This window comes from Anopheles coluzzii, chromosome 3 (assembly GCF_943734685.1).
Source record: "Anopheles coluzzii chromosome 3, AcolN3, whole genome shotgun sequence".
Taxonomy (NCBI): domain Eukaryota; kingdom Metazoa; phylum Arthropoda; class Insecta; order Diptera; family Culicidae; genus Anopheles; species Anopheles coluzzii.
Window position 1 is genome coordinate 42,235,101 of NC_064671.1, and position 12,442 is coordinate 42,247,542.

The 12,442-nt window shown below is 42.0% G+C and overlaps 1 protein-coding gene across 1 annotated transcript in view; it reads left to right on the forward strand.

Annotated features, from left to right (window-relative positions):
• LOC120957487 (leucine-rich repeat-containing protein 15) overlaps positions 1-12,442 on the forward strand; it is a 166,826-nt gene that overhangs the window by 76,316 nt on the left and 78,068 nt on the right. The gene's annotated exons all lie outside the window — the stretch shown is intronic.

Below are 12,442 nucleotides of genomic sequence, written 5' to 3' on the forward strand. Positions count from 1 at the left end.
AATTTTGCATCAATACGGGTTTCTTTTTCTGTATGGGAACGACTGTGTGAATGAAGGGGGGGATACACAAGAGTATCCCGCTCAGAGAAAAAAACCCTTTTCGTTTGCTTCCTCCTTTCGTACAAATTCCTGAAGGCATTCCAAGTGCTGTAGAGTAATATCTTCACACCAAAAGAATAGTTTACATATTCGTTTGCTCGTTCCAGTAAATGTGAATCTTTCATCGAAATGGTTTGGCGAACTTTCACATCTAAGGTCTCTTCTGCGGAGCTGCCGGTTTGTTGGAACCGTACGCTCAAGAAAACTCTCAACACTACCCAGTTTTCTATTAGTAAGTCTAGTGTTCGGGTTTTGGGTTTTGCAAGGAGTTGCTCTTGCTTTGAAGAAGGCATTTTCCCCAAGCAAGCTCAACCTTCGACCAGTGCCAAAACCCCGGGAACGCAACACTCAACTCAAGCCATCGATCCCCTAGAACTGATTGAAATGCGCAAAGCGTATCCAGCAAGACAGCCGTCTCTCGGGTCCAACCGGCTGTTCGGTTGCCTGCTTCACCACCAACTTCTGCTCTTTGCTAATCAGAACGAACTTTCTCAGCGCCAACACCCACGGGAGCTTCTGGGGAGGGGCCGAAGGATTTCGCAAAGGATCTACCGTCCCAGCAAGCGTCCTACGTTACGGGTTTGAAGGTTTATCCCCGCGTTCGCTTCTAGCATACAACCCGAATGCGAAGGAGCGCTGGTGAGGGGACAAAACCTTGAGAAAAAGTAGCTCCAGCTGGCAGATGTTGATGTTGTCTCGATAATGGCGTGACACTAGTGTCTCGCACCGGGGCAATCATATGTAGCGGAGCGGAATAAGGGGACGACTGGGTTGGACATTCTATTGCGCCGAGATTTTCTTCATCGCCACTCTCCGATCCTCGTGCCGTAGGTCCTGGGCTAGTCGATCTGGCAGGGTGTTTTTGCCTGGGATTTTATCACAGTCCCTCTTTGGACGTGTGAAACGATAAGCTACCGTACGAACGGACATCTTTATTGAACACTTTTGCCACATCCTCTCCGGTGGGTGTGCGAGAAATTATTCAACAGCACTGTTTAGAAATTTCACACGGCTTCAACCTGCTCAGGGATCAATCATGGTTAGTGAGTTTTGAAAACCGAACACACGTTAACACGATTTGCGCGCACACACACACACACACACACACACACACACGATTGAGGAATAATTTGCTCCGAAAGCTCCGGTCTTATCCAGTGTTTGAATTTGTCATACCGTGTCTCTTGTTCGATTCATTTCAATCAATTTTTGCTGAACAATCGAACCATGCGTTATCGGGAAGATGTGACCCTTGGCTGTGAGTATGGAGCTGTGAACCTTCTCACCATTGAATGGAATGGAATTTGTGAAACGACAAATTTTCGGAATCCGTCCGGTAGCTCAACATTGATGAATGCTCTCCAGGGTAGCCAAACTGCAGCACTGTTTGTTAAGGACACGTTTAATTCGACCGCTGCAGTGAATCAATCACCACAGGATATTCGGTAGCAATGCTCACGTGTGGGATTTTTGAAGATCGCTGTTTTGCGAGGAATTGCTCGTATTCTAGAAACTTCTGATTAATGCAAACTCATGTGCTTTCCGGCGAGTAAGCAAGGGTTTCTTTCGTGTGAGGTCGTTGGTTTGCTATGGGGTCATTGGTAAATATTTTAATGAATTCTCCTATGCATACTTTGTGTATGTCAAACTGTTCGAAAGTGCTATACCACTTGAAGCAAAATTGTGCATTAGCTATTCAACTATTCAAAAATTAAATGAACAAGTGACATTGGAGTAAAGAAAGACACCCTGAAGATTGTTAAGTATGCAAATATGTCAAATCAAATAAAAAAAAACTCTAAAATGATAAGTAATAAAAATATTATTGTTATTGAATGAATTTAAAGCAAATGGCATCAGAAAACAGCCACAAATACTATGATAAATAAATTCAATCAAAGAAACATTAGATAAACTGTGCAATATTTTATTTTTGTTGTAAAATGTTCCATTTCATCCAGTTAATGATTATTAATGATTGTTAATAGAGCATTAAAATTGTAAATAAAATTGAGTTTTTCAAAAATTGAATTGACTTGAAATTATTACAACTTTGAATAAGTTTTAAACCTGAATGTTCAAATAATTAACATGTTTCGTAGTTTTTCCAGAGTTTCAAATTGACTTGTTTGCAGCCTTAGGCTTTTTTGTGATGTTAGGGATACCAGCGATAAGATTTAATGTTTGAATGGTTGATTTTGAAAAGTTGACAATCCTTCAACTTTTTGCATTTTTGCAGACCAGGGGTCTCTAAAACTATGGCCCGCGGGCCGCATGCGGCCCTGAATAGCCTGTAATGCGGCCCTCGATGACTTGGTGGAGGTTAAAATAAATAGTTTATTTTGTTGACTAAGTAATCAAAAAATATTTTGTTTTTTACTTTTGATAGAAGAAAATTAATAAAAGAAGGCTATAGATATTTGATATATTCAGTAAGTATGATATAATCAACACAAGATTCTAACTATCACTCATTCTAAAGGTAACGTTACAATGGCCCTCAACAACGTTATTTGTGAACTAATGCGGCAAGCGAAATGAACAGTTTAGAGGCCCCTGCATTCGACCATTTAATTTAAAATATTATAATTATGCTTTTACGGAGAGCCTCATTGATGTTTCAGAGAAGTAAATTACAATTATTTCCTTAACTTATTTGATAATAAAAAAGTATCGAATAAAACATGAAAATGAACATATGATTGACGTTTTTATACCTATTTTTTGCATATACCATTCGCTAGTTTCGTTCATTATGTGATGAAACTATAGTGTCATGCAAATTCATTCTCTCGCTCTCCTTCGTTGGCCTGCTAACAAAGGCATATTATCATTCATAAAAACACTAACTCGAAACAGGATTTCGTATCTCAATAAAAAAAATAAACCTCCGCACCGTACGCTTCACAAGTAATCAATATTATCTTTTCCACTGCCTGATCTTTCAACGTAACTCCTACCAACAGAACCTTGGGCAAAGTTTGCAATCAGTTCACCAGCACGGCCATCGGCCACATTGCGCCAAGTTGTCACTTTCGATCGCCCACCAATCAACCCGACCCTGACAAATGATGGATTAACGTATCGGTTCCACTCGGCCAAACGCCAGTGCTGCCGTCCAGAAATCCAATTAATTGTCGATTATATCGAATAATTGCACCCACCTTCAGTCCGCCCGACCACCAGCCAACCGGGCATCCGGGGCAGGATTAAGTGCAAGGAAAGAAAAACATTTTCACAAACCGCCATCTTCTTTAATCGATTGATAGATTAAGCAAGCGTTAAATACGCTCAGTGAGTGCGTCAGAATTCTAACATCTTAGGTACAATCAGGCCTCAGGCAAGCAACATCAGTCCAGCATACACAGTTGTTTCGATTGGCAAGAGATTTATGCTAATACTTGCTGAACTCCTTCAGCAAGTAGGCTTAACTCTGTACTCTAGGAAGCAGAAAATCTACTTTCAATTCGAAGAGCTAACGACAAAACAAAAACTCCCTCTAAACAAAGTCGCTGAATTCATTGGCGAGGGAAGAACATGTGACACTCTGAACTTTTGCGTATAAACCATCCACTTTAATATTCTTCTCTTCCTACGCATATCCACTGTGTGTCATTTATCACTTCTCCCACTGCCCTTTTTTCGCCACGGCAGAGAATCCTTACGCACCCTTATCGAGGACGAAACTCCATTCAACCCCACGCCGGAAAATATTGTAACTAATAGCTGAACCGTAAAAAATTGATTTCGCTAAAATTGAGCATCAATTTCATACTCTTTACGAGAGCCGGGGTGGTTTTGCAGTAATTTCGTACACACACATACACACATACACACAAACACAAAACCACTCCCGGCTACCGGAAACATCTTCTCGGCTGTACCACTTCCGGGCGGCATTGTAATGATTTTCGCTACAGTTTTTGCTGCCGCTTCTGAAGGACCTTGAAAGGATGCTCACGGTCGAGTGGTGGAGTGAACTTCAGTTCATACCCTACCCTTATCTCCTCGCCCAGTTTTATGTGCACATTGCATTGCAAAATGCTGGGGTGCGCGAAAAATGCTCCCGGCCTTCCGGAAGCGGGAGCAATTGAAGCGTGGCACAACAATGTGCCTGGACATAGTTTGCACGTTTGGCGAGTGATTAAGCGTTCAATTAGCTTTTTTTCAGCAAAGGCACATCAGTGGTAGTACTGGAGAGTGAAAGAAAAATATTTAAAATGCGCACCGGGACAATGGCGAATTGTTTTCGAGTTTGCCTTATCAAAGCGATCGAAGAGTACCAAAAAGTGGTCCTGAAAAACAAATAATGGTGAATAAGTTGGTAATCTTCGAAGTACCCAATACCAATTGGTGTACAATAATTTGTAAAATTGTATTTTTCATAAAGTTTCAATTTCTATGCGAATTGGAACATATAACTAAAACATTTAAACAAATACAAAACATAATGCTTAAATTTTTGTTTGCCAATCATGCCAATCATTAATACCTAATGTTGTGGCAAAGATTAAACAGCACTATTTTCATCCCCTCCTAAGGTTTGGGAGAGTGTTTCAACTGTCTAATACAATGTTTTACTCTGAAAATGTTGTGATAAGCATGGGAATATCAAAACATGCTAGAAAATCCTCTATTGGCACCGCGAAGAATTTTGTGAATTCGCTCAGCGCAAAAATGAGCGCAGCGCAGAAAAACGTTTTATTTAACTTACACCTTCTTCTTCTTCTTCTTTTGGCTCAACAACCGATGTCGGTCAAGGCCTGCCTGTACCCACCCTCTTGTGGGCTAAGGCTTTCAGTGACTTATTGATCCCCCATAGCAGGATAGTCAGTTCTACGTATGGCAGTACGGTCTATTTGGGGCTTGAACCCATGACGGGCATGTTGTTAAGTCGTACGAGTTGACGACTGTACCATGAGACCGGCTTAAACTTACACCATAAGCATAAAATTTAGCATTCTTCAGATTATTTCTCAAATCTATTGATATTATTCCCTCACGCTTTCCACTTTTAAGCAACTTTTACACTTGTTTTTGATTAATCCTTTTGCGCAAATATTGTACCGTAACAAAAAATGATACACACAAGTACCCTTACCACGGAAGGAAACGAAAGAAGGCGACTCTAACCGATAAATCTATTCACATACAACACACCCACCTAACAACGGCTAAAATGTGGCATGGAACCGATGTGATAACGACGCCGACAGCGGATGACGGTGGCAGGATGTTTGGGGAATAAAATCAACACCATGGGAAAATGGTCGAAAAACACAGGAGGGAAAGCAAAACGAGTTAAAACACTTCTGCCTCACCATGCTACGTTTGATCTTTCGCTTGCAAGCAGCCCGGTACAGTAGCGCTCAGTTGCCTAGAGTAGATGGGAACAGTACCGGAGCAACATAAAATTTTTCCCATCACGCCATCCTCATTATCATCGTCATCAGCATCATCTTCAGGCTTCTGCTTTTTTCGCTGTATCTCTCGCTCTCTTTCTCTCCGTTAGCTCAGTCGCTATCTCTTATCGTTGGATTAGCATGGAAATTAAAATTCTAATGTGAATTTCGCCCACCCCGGTAGCCGAATTTCCGTTCTTTATTAGTTCATCAGCGACATCGGGATATGTGAAAAGAAGGGGGAAAAGAGAGAAAGAAAAATTTAAACAACGAGCTACGCATGCAAGGATATAGTACGTGCCGCATCGCGACAGCCCATCGTGATTGGCATCAGCACCACACACATTTTTTCCGGTCCCGACGCGTTACTAAACATGATTAACTCTTCCCACTGCTTGCTCGGCGCCCACGGTGCATCTTGTTGTTGTGTTGATTCCCGAAAGTAAACCGAAAGACATACAACAAGAGGATGTTTTTTTACATTGCACATTAGTGTGTGTGTGTGTGTGCCTGCATGGTCTCGGAGCCGAAGAAAGGGTTTTCCTCCACCCACTTTTTGTGCTGCCTTTTCACACGTTACTGAATTTCGCGCATGGGTTCATTAGATAAACATTAAACGCACGCCATCCACCAATCCTTTGCATAAATCTCAGCTGATCAACGTATAATTCTAACGCATCTGGAGCACCATTCTTGGATCTGCTTTCAAGGTTTGACACGTGCCAAACTCAGCGTTTTACCCGGCAAACACGAACCTCTTGCGTGGTCGTGTTTGCGTAGGGCTTGTGCAGTGAGCGTTGGCCATCAAACACCTTGGGCGTATCTTTACAGACGCGGGCATATTCGGCAGGTCATTCGTTGTCACCTTTGCTGCCACCCGCAGACAGACAGGCGCACGCACATGTCATCCGGGGGTGGTGAATACGGTGAATCGGCAAACAAACCTGCACTGGTTTCTCACAATTTTTGGTAATAATAGAGATGGCCACGCATGGAATCTGCATCAGATAAGCAATCCCTGGGAAAGAGGATGGATTGATGTTCCGTTTTTATACTGCAGACACAGTTCCAATGCAAATATTAGCTAGTTCAGCATACACTCACGTTTGTAAGGCGCAAAGAGCCTTACTGTCAGCATGAGATGCTATTGTTAATCAAATTGAGGATTGTGAAACAGATTTGAGCAGCTCAAATATATTTCTATTTATCAACAGTTCACATATTAAAGGCCAGATCGTATCACTTACAAACACATTCCTATGTGAGTGACAAGTTGTCAATGCAAGAGCGTTCTATGTTATTATGTGAATGAAATTCATTTTATGCCATACTTTGTACTAAATACATCATACGGCTGTTTTTATTTTCATCAAAACGACATTTCAATTATTACGCAGTATCATACGTGAGCACAAAATCGTTAGCATGAATTTGCAAGAATTCTTCGAATCTTCGGTTTGGCCTCAAAGTAACGTAAATTCAATTATTCAAAGCTTTTCATAAAAAGCTTCAATTTCAACGAAATTTCTACCTTTAAAATTTTCTTAGAAAGTTCTTCGTGAAAATGTAACGCAAGTAACTATTCATCACAATGAAGCTTCTATGACGAACCGTCCAAGTTCTTGAATGACGGTAGAGCAGAGGTCTGGAAACTTTCTCAAGAAAAAAGGCCCGCTTGAGGGAATGGAAGAAGCTGCGGGCATCCTTAAGTATTCACAACAAATAAAACCTAACTACGTTTCTCCGCAAGGACGATGCGTAATCTTTCCCCAACACGATTTGCCACTGTACGCAACATTGTATCACGCCGAAAAGTAACATGTCTGACCTTTTTCGAGGGTCACATTTCACGCACCGTGAAACCGGGCAGTTCAAATCCTCCGCATTGTTAAGTGTACAATGCTTCAGCATATCCTACCCCGTACCGTTTGCAAATTCTCGTTCCAGGGGTTGACGGATGAATCTCACAATCATTGTCACTAGAGCCGTTTAGACCCGACGGGAGTAGTAACAAACAAAAAAAAAGGTTAAAAACCTAACACCAACCATGCCCCGTTAGCACAACAAAGCACGGTTTTTGATCAATCGACGCACCATCATGCTCAATATAATCCGAAAGCACTGATTTCAGACGTATACCGGTGCCTATCAGCGACCCATCGCGTACGCTTCGCCTACACCAGCCAGGGATTAGGGATGGATATTTAATATAACAAATACTTTCCATCATCCTCGTTCAACACGTACATTCCCGGCATCGTCTAGGCCGAGGCTAAGGCATGCATACTATCACCATTCATCAGCATTCAGCTAGCCAAGGAAAGGTTGCTAGTTTTATTTTCCAGCTCTACTTTTCAAACTCAAGAAATTGCTCCCGAAGAGAGGCTCCCTCCTGGGTCACTTCGAAGCAGGACGCTTCGAGCTCCGGTGGGCAAACTTCAATCCAATATTGTTAGCCGCTGGATTCATCTTCCTCGTTGGCGTTTTTTTATCATGAAACATTTATTCGCTTCCATTTTACACCACGTGCTCAAATTTCATGTTTCGTTGCTGTGTCCCCTTTGGGTTTTTCGTTCCCCTTCCTGCATATCCTTTTTCCAAACGTGATGGACGGCGTGTGGAGTGATGATTTGTAACGAAAACCCAACACACGCAGGTCCAGTGCAGGTACAGTGCGTTGCGAATTGGAAGCGTGACAGGGAATAATCGCATTAGCAAACACGAACATTGGCTACGGTTTGTGCTTCGTCGAATCGATTGGTGAAAGTTTAGGAATTTGTGGATACTGTCCCTACCAGGAAAAGCATGTCAATGGTGCGTCGCAACGTTGCAAAGCAAAGCAAAAATCAACCATTTTCTGCTCATGTTTGACATCATTCAACACGTTCAGCACTGTTCGGGACATGGGCGGAGGACCGTTTCATACCCGTTCCCAGTGTCCATATGCTGCCAGAGACCGGCACTGGGCTGAAAGTGATGCTGCTACACGTGTGGCCTTGCGGCAGGACCTTCTTGCCAATCTCGCATCCGGTGGTGCTGTGCTGTAATCCTGGTACCATTCGGCACACACGCTTCTGCTCGAGCCCGGCTCCGTATGGTAATAGGAGACGTCCAAACATGATTACAATTATGGCGGCATACGGCCCTCACAAGGAGGGAGAGAGAAGAAGTGATGAATCTGGGGAAAGAGAAAACACACACACAAACGCAAAAGAGAACAAAAAATCCCAATGCCTCAGCCCACCCAACATAATACCCTCGAGTTCCTACTCCGCTGTGAATAGCGTGAACCGTAGGACTTACACGCGTATGATTCGCGTCCGGTGGCCTCTAGCTTCACTCCACCCGCTCCAGTTCAAACGCATCAATCCGGAGATTTTGAAAAGCCACCTACCGCCTAAAACTGAAAATCCGCTTCATTCACCCATTTCAGCACAGGGGCGACGGCGTGTCGCTTAACCGTTCAAAAATCAGAAGCAATCCCTTCGTTTTTTTTGGTGTCGAAAAACAATGCGACCTATCTCTCCTGGGAAGGGTCTGACCGGCTGGCTGGATGAATCACAAACTGGTTTTGCTACACTTTCAGCATAGGGTGCCCCGCTCGGTGAACAGATAGCGCAAAAGCAAACAGAACATAACGCACCAAGCAGGAAGCGTTACGAATCAAGCACCCTCGAAAAGGGGGATGTGCAAGCAGTTCGGAGATTTTCTATTGCCAACTGCAACCCGGCTGCACTTTCAATACAATAGCCGCACGCTCAAAGGTGTCTTTAGTGCGCGCACACGCGCACACACACATCTATGTGCACACAGCTGTGCCGAAAAGTGGTGACGCGCAGTAGCACATATTATGCGACGAGCATTGTAATCGTTTGATTAGGTACGGTGTGCATGTATGTTTGTTTTGTTTTTCTTTCTCTAGCTTGCATATTGAAACGGGGGAAAAATACATACCATCGGCTATCAATATTACCAATTTGTATTGATGGAATGTTTATTGCGACGTTTCTCCCTTATTTCTGCGGTAGATTTACTCCGTTTCTGCACAGCAAGTAGCGCCGGTAGGATAGAAGTGTGGTAACAGTGCTTGTGTTTGTGCAAAAACGGTTGTTTACAGAACTTTCCCCCTCTTTCTGCTGTTGAACACTTCCATCGAAGGTGGAGGAAACGATCGGTTATCTCATCAACAATGCTCCCGTTCCAGTTTTTGCCGAGATGGAAAGGGTATTAAGCAATCAAATGGGATAAGCAGGAATGCATGACTTTGACTGCGTAGTTATTTCGCTCAACCATAATCGGATCAACGGAGAAGGCACCCAAACAGGAACAAAACCCCCCGTTCTGTATCCTTTTGAAACATAAATCCTACACAAACACGTAAAAGCAAATGCGTCTTGAGCGAATAGAATGATTGACAGTGGAGGAAGTAAAGCGAGTGGAAAAGGGTAGACGAGATCCCGGCTTTCCCCTAATACGGGCCCTGTGAAAGTGAAAATATTTCCTCCGGACCGTTGTACCTCTCCTTTTGCGCAGTCGATGCACGTGGCATTGTTTTTACACATACGTCATTCCGCTGCGAAACTCATGCAGAACGCCCAGAATCCCTTAACGCTGCGACTAATCGGAAATAGTTTTCACGTTTCTTGTTCTCTACACTTCTCTCTTTTTCTCTTCCTTTCTCACTCTTTCTACCACTCGAAACCCTTCCTTCATCATCGCCATCATCGTGAATCGTTTGATGTTGGGTGGGCAATGAAATGGTTTGCCAAATGGCCTAAGCAATTCCATTCAATTATCACGCTTGGAATGGTTTGCCGAGGATCTTGGGACGTGCGCGTGTGCACCTTACCCAGCCCCGGGGGCCCAAAACTACCCGTTGGAGAAGGATTCGTTGTTGCATTCCTTTTATTTTCACCGAGCTTACTGTTGCCTTTTATTTTACAAATCACTGCCCAAGACACGACGCTTGGTTCGGTTGGTTTTTGGTGCCATTTGGCTCAGATATGAAATGCAACACAGCATTTCTTGGAGCTTCTGAGAACATTGACTTTCCAGTTAAATTCATTTGAGCAACGCGCAGAGAAAGGTCGTTGCGGTGCACGAATAAAGTAAGGTAGGTAGGGTACGTTTATCAAATTTCGTTATCACTTTTTGCTTACGATAGGGCCGCTCGGTCGTTAGCCCTGCTTGCAGTGGATCGAGAAGATCAAAAGCGTATCAAAAGCATTGTAATCTAAATACGTTTGCTCTGCGTATTATTGCTTACTGTGTCACATTTTATTTGGAGAGTAAAAAAAACTCATAACAAATGTCGCAGAACAATAATGATAAGAGATTATTTACAATTTATTTACAAGTGTCAAGCGGATAGGAAGGATTTCCATGCAATTTGCGTGAAACATATTTCATTTTCTCCGAATTCATCATATCTAGGACTTTGAATGGTACAGCATATTTGCTTATCAACTTCCTTGAAAACTGTATGATTTAAATAGCGTGTGCTACATTTGCCTTTGACGCATTTTACTCACTGTGTGCCCATTACAAATAGCAAAGATAGAATTGATATTGTGATTCCTTCCAAACCATGTGTCTCCCATTGTGCAAATAATAATGCAAATAATTGTCGTTTGACAAAATACAATTTTACTTTCATGCTGGTTTCTGTATACATTTCATCATGTTATTGCTTCTCAGTAAATAGCGTTCTGTACTAGAAATGGTAGATGTCTCCAAGCTGCAAGTGTGACAAATTCATATATATTACGATATTGTCCCATACATTATTGGCAGTTTGAAAGTAGTCGGAAATTACTAGAATCACTGCTGTAACTTGTCTATAAACATTGGTGGGTTTGAATTTTTGTGTACTTTCCAGTTCTACTTATTTATCTTTTTCTGAAATGCTTTAATTTTAACACATCAAAATATATTAAAAATATGAAATTTATTTTCATAATTTGTATTGTTGATTGTTACAATTGTGATTTTTTAAATGCACCAAAATTTCGAAACTGCACTGCCGGGAATCGATTTAATGTTGACCATTAAAGGATGCATTCACTAACATCCAACGTTGGATAAAATTATTGCAATATTTTCTTTGCGTTAATGGTCTACCATTTCCTGCTTAATCATTTACGTTTGAAACCAGTAATCATGCATTCAGCATTGCGTGAATGGTGCAAAAGATATGCAAACATGCTCATGAACGGGCGTTCAGCACAGCAGCATCCAACAGCTGATAGTAATAATAATCGAACGACAGAAACAACGTCATCGAAAATATTTATCTAAATAGGAACACATACACAAAAGAACGCATTTCCCTACAGTACACGACTAGGAATATCTGATTTAGAATATTTGATCATCGAGACGGGGAAGTTGTTTTATCAATTTTCGGCAGCTTGAGCAAACGCAATGAAAATAATGCTCGCACGCGAACAAGGACTAAAACCGTTACCCTACGGCAGAGTGCATTGGCAGTGTCGCAGAGATTGCTGTGTGTGTACACCTAACACTCATGTCAGCAACCCTCACTCTGTTTCACGTGAACATAAAAAATGGAAAGAGAGAGTGAGCGTGTGCGTGTGCTTCTAAACCCAACATCGAATGCACCCCTAATGGTGAAGAATATTTTTATGTTGATTGTTTAAAATTATGCACAATTCATTATACGTTCATGCGACGGTGTAAAAGTTCATCGGACGAATGAACAGTCCGCAGCAAAACATAGCATTTACTCTCGCAGCATAAAATCGGGTAGACGAAGAAGCGAGAGAGCGTACAGGGTTGCTGCTTGAATGATAAAAACTTTTTTTTTTGTAAATATAAATTTGTCACAAAGTTTCAATTACACACAAAATTTATTAATTTTAATAAAAAAAAAAAAACAAAAAAACATTGTTACTTTTAGAACCGAATTTTATGTTCCCAAC